This window comes from Periplaneta americana, chromosome 14, assembly GCF_040183065.1.
Source record: "Periplaneta americana isolate PAMFEO1 chromosome 14, P.americana_PAMFEO1_priV1, whole genome shotgun sequence".
NCBI lineage: Eukaryota > Metazoa > Arthropoda > Insecta > Blattodea > Blattidae > Periplaneta > Periplaneta americana.
The window spans coordinates 27,070,359-27,077,858 of NC_091130.1; the positions used below are offsets into that span (position 1 = coordinate 27,070,359).

At 35.3% G+C, this 7,500-nt stretch overlaps 1 protein-coding gene across 1 annotated transcript in view; it reads right to left on the minus strand.

Annotated features, from left to right (window-relative positions):
* bma (SCY1-like protein bma) overlaps nt 1-7,500 on the minus strand; it is a 1,113,807-nt gene that overhangs the window by 315,007 nt on the left and 791,300 nt on the right. The gene's annotated exons all lie outside the window — the stretch shown is intronic.

A 7,500-nucleotide genomic window follows, 5' to 3' on the forward strand; every position in this document is an offset into this window, starting at 1 on the left:
ACGAAATATTAATTCAACATTAGTAGAACCTAAATGTCTCACATCTGCTGGTCTAAAGCACAGCATAAATTTTGGCCCTCGGTTGTACAATGCTTTAACTAAATTACACCCAGAACTTCTAACATGTAACCCACTAACATATAACAAGAAAATTAGAAACGTGTTAATATCTTCAATTTGATTAAATAAATTTATAGCATATGTGTTTGAATTAATTAACCTATATTATATCTGTATTCTATAATTTTGAAATATATATTAGTCCTACTTTTCACGTGCGATATTATTCTTCTCTAGTGTTAATATTATATTATATAATTCCATTGCCGTTGTAATTATATTTTAGTTCCTATTTTATTTTACTTATTTATTTTTATTATTATTATTATTATTATTATTATTATTATTATTATTATTATTATTATTATTATTATTTTGTGGCGGCCGGGTAGCTCAGTTGGTAGAGTAGCTGGCTACGGACTGGAAGGTCCGGGGTTCGATACCAGGTGGTGACAGGATTTTTTCTCGTTGCCAAACTTTCAGAACGGCCCCAACGTTCACTCAGCCTTCTATAAAATTGAGTACCGGGTCTTTCCCGGGAGTAAAAGGCGGTCAGAGCGTGGTGCCGACCACACCACCTCATTCTAGTGCCGAGGTCAAGGAAAGCATGGGGCTCTACCTCCATGCCGCCCAAGTGCCTTCATGGCATGTTACGGGGATACCTTTTTTATTATTATTTTAATATTATATCTGAACTGCGACCGATCACGAGCGCTGCTCATTCGGTCTCAAATTTTGTTAACACTACTGTATCTTCTTTTTATATTGCTTGTATTATTTTATTTCTATTTCTCTTGTTTGTTTTGTAATTATATTCTTTATTCCGTACATTTAAATTTAAATAAATTTAAATAAATCATGAAAATAAGTTGCATAAGGTAATGCCCCTTTACTCGTCGGCAACTTCTATGACAGTGCTATTGTGCGGGTAGTCTGAACAAGAGGTTGCAGGTAAATGAAACAAAATTCGCATCGGATCGATGTGGACGAACTAGTATTGTTTACTTCTTGGCTCCGGACCGAACTACAGTAAAACCTCTGTTATCCGTGGTAATGAAACGGGTAGGCTGAACGGTTAATCGAAAAAATCGGATAATCCATACTATAAAATATTTTCGTAAATTTAGTGAATAATACTTACACTATCGTAATTTCCTCTTTGGTCTCGTATTCAACACGCTAGGTAGTGGATCAGAAGTTCACTGATATGAGTCTGGTTGTTAATAAAGGGATTTTGGGGCAAGGAAACTCCTTGTATTGGCTGTCTGTGGAAAGAAAGGGGTAGTGGTGGTCTCCTGTTGTAGATTTACATAGTTTATACAATTTATCTTTGAATTTCATTAAATTGCACACAGCTGTGACTCCAATCTCATATTTTGAGAAGAACCATAGTGTCTCGTTCCCCAAACCACTCAGTTGTTTGCACTTTTTCATACTTAGAATAACATTTGATACCCATGGAAGACATGTTATATAGAAGTTATACAGTACAACACAAACACCAGACCAAACTGTGTAAGGGCAAAGTTTTGTAATATATATCTCTAGAAAAAATAACGTGCTAATACTGGGTGTTCATTTCAAAGTGTGTCATGACGTCACTGTTGTTGGGTCACCGATTTGAAGCGAGTTTCAGCTTATATGTTAGAGAAGTTGCCTATTATTTAAGGCGTTCTTCAATCTGAACTTGAGAAGGTGTACGGTATAACTTGAACGTCGTAGCAACAGATGGCGGTCTGTACGGTCTGTGTGCTACCATAACCTCTTTCGAACTGTGTTTTGCGCCGGCAAGTCGTACGCAAGGTATTTGTTATCATCGGTTGCGTACGGTAACATTCCACAACACAAATCAAATGCTCCGTGTCCATGTTGACCGTCGAAGTTAATGTCAACAAATACGTATGTAATCGTCTTAACCCTGTCCCCATATCCCGACAGTATGTATTTCCAAACAGTTCACATTCCTGCCACTACCGGCGTTACCGTACGTATCGGTACGTACTCTTCAGAATGAACGCCGTACTTGCTAGGCAACTTCTCTGCCTCTTAGGTTATACACCTCTGCGGAAGTGTAGGAAGATTGAATTCTCTAGGCTCATCGGCTAGCCATATGACGGCATACAGCGAGCCATGACACATTTTGAACTGAACACCCAGTATAATGTATACAGGGTGTATCTAAATTGGTGTCAGACATGTTCCTAACATCAAAACATTACAGGAAGTTCATATGAACATGGATCTGAAAATCATTTATTTCAGAGCTACAAGACAGAATTTAATGTTTCAAAAATTTCTCGAAGTGGCTTCCTCCTGCTTCAATGTATCCCCTAAGCCTGCGTTATACTCTCTGGCGTACTCTGTTGAAAATCGCTGGAGTGTTTCGTATTTGGTCAAATTCAGTTTAGATTCACTCTCTCAAAATATCAACATCAGGTATAGGAGTCGCATAAACCAGGGACTTTAAAGGTCCCCAGACGAAGAAATCCATTGGATTCAAGTGAGGCGATCGAGCAGGTCATTCAATTAATTCTCTTCAAGCAATCAATCTTTGCGGAAATTCATCATTAAAAAATTGCAACTATCAGACTTAAATGAGCTGGAGCACCATCATGTAAAAATCACATTCGTTGGATGACGTCCAGAGGCACATCATCAATTAAATTATGCAACTCATTTTGTTCTGTCGCCTCACAGAATACATTTTCTTCTCATTTATTTGCTCTACAATAAACAAACAAACAAACAATTAAAAATCAGCGGTGAATGAAGGGATAAACCTTTTAATAATTCCATAACGAATGATTTTCAGACCCGTGTTCATATTAACGATTTTTAATGTTTTGATGTTAGGAACTCGTCCTCGAAATATTTGACACCAATTTAGATACACCCTGTATATTCATATATTTCTGTAGCAAAAAAAAAAAAAACGCGAGGAAAAGACAGTCGGATAATCCGCCAATCGGTTAATGGGGAGACGGATAACCGGAATTCTACTGCAGTATATATTTTAAACCATGGGACCGAACTAGTAAACTTCGGCAAGTTCACACAGTTCTCCCCCGTATTTGGACTAGTTCCATAAGAATTTATCTCCTTTGCAAATCTGTCATGTTTTGTTGTCGTCGTAGCTGGTCAGTGTATTCTTAGATTTCTTTGAATGTGGTTTCTCAAACTTCCATTTCTCTGAAGGAAAACCATCAGCATACTGAACTACGTTTGAGCTTCCCATTTACTCTGTATCGTACTCAAGCTACAGTTCACGTTCTCTAGCATCAGCAATATCATCATACAGAACACAGCTGAGACGCCGGCTTCTTGATATTTAATAATTTATGTGCCTGTGTATATATTTCATTAGGCAAGAAGTCGAGAGCTCTTTTTTGTGATCCTGAGTACGTCAAGATAGGATCGGAGCGCTGTGAAGGAGATGCCTGCTATCGTTAGGACGTATCAAAGTGAATTTTATAGCTGCTGTACTGTGCAACACTGGACGCGGAAGATGATGTGAGAGCGAGAATATAAGACTACAGGTTTTAATACAACTATGAATGAAAATGATGCCAGAGTACGTTAAGCTTTACAACAAGCTGGCTTTAGGTTATGAAATGGTTGGAAAAGAGAACCAGTATAAAACACTAACAACGCAGGCAGTACAAGGGTATCTTTCCCCCCATGTTGCTAAACACGGCTTATTGTACAACAGCTTGAGATAAGAGGGATAAAGGGAGAGCGGAAAGAAACAAAGACAGAGAAAAAGAGAAAATTACAAACATGAGTAAAAAGGAGGAAGAAAAAAGAAGGCAATGAAAAATGAAGATTTTGTTAGAATAAAATAAAAGGTGGAAAGGATGGAAGGCTTAAAAGAGATGTAAAGAAGGGGAGGAAGAAAGTTAAAATAATACAAATATAAATATAAATAAAAAAGAGAGAAAGCAATGAAATATTAATATAAACATAATATAGAAGAAGATAAACAATATTAATCATTTTAAAGGTATTATTTGGAGAATAGAAAAATATTCGTATGACAGCATAATGTTATTATTTAACTAATAGAGAAAAAGAGAGAGAAAGATAAGTGGAGGAATTATAAACATCAGTAAGGAAAGAAAGAAAGAAAGAAAGAAAGAAAGAAAGAAAGAAAGAAAGAAAGACCTATTAAATGAATATAAAAATACAAATAATATAAATATAAATATAAAAAAAGAGAGAAGGTAATGAAATTATATCATATAAACATAATATACAAGAAGATAAACAATATTAATCATTTTAAAGGTATTATTTGAGGACTAGAAAAATATTCGTATGACAGCATAATGTTATTATTTAACTAATAGAGAAAAAGAGAGAGAAAGATAAGTGGAGGAATTATAAACATCAGTAAGGAAAGGGAAAGAAAGAAAGAAAGAAAGAAAGAAAGAAAGAAATACCTATTAAATGAATATAAAAATAGAACTAATATAAATATATATATAAAGAAAAAAGAGAGAAGGTAATGAATTTATATAATATAAACATAATATACAAGAAGATAAACAATATTAATCATTTTAAAGGTATTATTTGAGGACTAGAAAAATATTCGTATGACAGCATAATGTTATTATTTAACTAATAGAGAAAAAGAGAGAGAAAGATAAGTGGAGGAATTATAAACATCAGTAAGGAAAGGGAAAGAAAGAAAGAAAGAAAGAAATAAAGAAAAAAGAAAGAAAAAAAGAAAGAAAGAAAGAAAGAAAGAAATACCTATTAAATTAATATAAAATTAGAACTAATATAAATATAAATATAAAGAAAAAAGAGAGAAGGTAATGCATTTATATAATATAAACATAATATACAAGAAGATAAACAATATTAATCATTTTAAAGGTATTATTTGAGGACTAGAAAAATATTCGTATGACAGCATAATGTTATTACTTAACTAATAGAGAAAAAGAGAGAGAAAGATAAGTGGAGGAATTATAAACATCAGTAAGGAAAGGGAAAGGAAAGAAAGAAAGAAAGAAAGAAAGAAAGAAAGAAAGAAAGAAAAAAAAAAGAAAGAAAGGAAGAAAGAAAGAAAGAAAGAAAGAAAGAAAGAAAGAAAGAAAGAAAGAAAGACCTATTAAATGAATATAAAAATAGGACTAATATAAATATAAAGAAAAAAGACAGAAGGTAATGAATTTATATAATATAAACATAATATACAAGAAGATAAACAATATTAATCATTTTAAAGGTATTATTTGAGGACTAGAAAAATATTATGACAGCATAATGTTATTATTTAACTAATAGAGAAAAAGAGAGAGAAAGATAAGTGGAGGAATTATAAACATCAGTAAGGAAAGGAAAAGAAAGAAAGAAAGAATGAAAGAAGAAAAGAAAGAAAGAAATACCTATTGAATGAATATAAAGAAGAATAATCAAGGAACAAGTGTGATAACAGAAAGAAATAAAGTCGAACAGGAAGGAAGATTTGAGAGAGGAAAATAAAATATCATTAGAAAGGATGAAAGGCTTGAAATATACATAAAGGATGAGAGAAAAGTCATTAAGCAAATAAAATTAATATACACCGTGTCCCGCTTAGAGGGATCGAGAAATAAATGCACACCATTTGAAATCAGATGAAGATATTGTTTTGATATACATAAGAAAAGACGCAGAAACTGTCCAAGTTTATGCACCAATGGTTTAAAAACAGTTGCATGTTCATGCGCATGCGCACTAAAGTTTATCGTAGAAACAAGCCTGGTGCCATTCAGTAGAAGAATCCGTCATTGGACCATTCTCCTTCATCGAGGCGACACTCAAAGGGAATGTGTATCTGGACATGTGCAACGCTTATCTTGTTGATCAACTCCCCCAGGATCGGTTTTTCAGCAACATGGGGCTCCACCCCATTAATATGGAACAGTGCGTGACTTCTTGAATGCAAACTTTCCCAATAGGTTGATCTGAAGAGGAGAACCCTTGTCTGGCCACCTAGGTCACCCGACTTGACGCCCATTGACCTCTTTCTAGGGCTTTATGACAATGTTGTGTACCAACGTGGTACAGTTGACACTTTGGAAAAACTGAGACAACGCATTATAAATGCAGCTGCGCTAATCACTCCACAAATGTTATGGAACACTTGGCAGAAGGTTGAGTACCTTTTGGATGTTTTCAGGATAGCTCGAGGTGCATACATCGAGTTGCACTGACCATTCTCCGAAACTCAGAGAGGTTTTACATCAAGTTGTTACAAAGTTATGTTATAAAACCATTATTTATACTTTAAATTAGCTCTTATTTCTCGATCCATCTAAACGGTACACGCAGTATATACAGGATGTTTCAAAAATACGGGGCATAATTTCAGGTATGTATTTCCCACATGTAGATAATCAAAATAGTTCATTACAACATGTGTCCGGAAATGCTTCATTTCCGAGTTATGGCCTTCACAACATTGAAATTCACCGGAACGTTTTTCTTTCCGCAGGTCGTTGCCGTCAAAGGAGACATTAAGAGGGCACTCTGACAGTTCATTCCGAGGCGAAGGTTACATTCAGTGTTGTGTAGACGTTAGACTGTGCGACATGTATTCAAATCAAGAGCTGGCAGAGATACACTTCATGTACGGTAAGGCGGACGGCAATGCTGCGCTGGCTCGTCGTTTGTACCAGGAGAGGTACCCCCAGCGACAATGTCCAGATCGGAAGACAATTGTACGTCTCCATTACCGTCGTTGCGAGTATGGAAAATTTAACTCTCCTGGTTTGGGAAGGGGATGATCAAGATCTACAACTCCAGAAGTACAGGAGGAGATTCTGGAGGCTGTGAACATGACTCCTTCTATCAGCACACGAAGGGTAGCGTTGCAAGTCAATGTTCCTCATACGACTATCTGGAGACTATTGAAAGAGTATCAATTGTATCCTTATCATTTGCAACGTGTACAGGCCCTGTCTGAGGACATACGCAATACTCCTGGAGTTTGGGATCGTGTTCGCAGGTCAATGAGACATCGATGTGAGGTCTGTATTCAAGCAGGGGGTGGACATTTTGAACATATTCTGTAATGACAACGACCTGCGGAAAGAAAAACGTTCCGGTGAATTTCAATGTTGTGAAGGCCATAACTCGGAAATGAAGCATTTCCGGACACATGTTGTAATGAACTATTTTGATTGTCTACATGTGGGAAATACATACCTGAAATTATGCCCGTATTTTTGAAACACCCTGTATATGGTGAACCGAAAGTAATGTTATTAATTTCAGGTGTTATTCTTTAAGATATTTCAAACAAAAAAGTCTAATACAATTTTGCTCGGTTTCGCTTCCTTTTCGAGATAAAAGTTGTTTCATATGAAATATTTCATAGCGTGTTTTGGGAAAGCCATTGACTGAATTCCCAATATGCTAATCCAATTTAAGATAGCAGTGTATTAC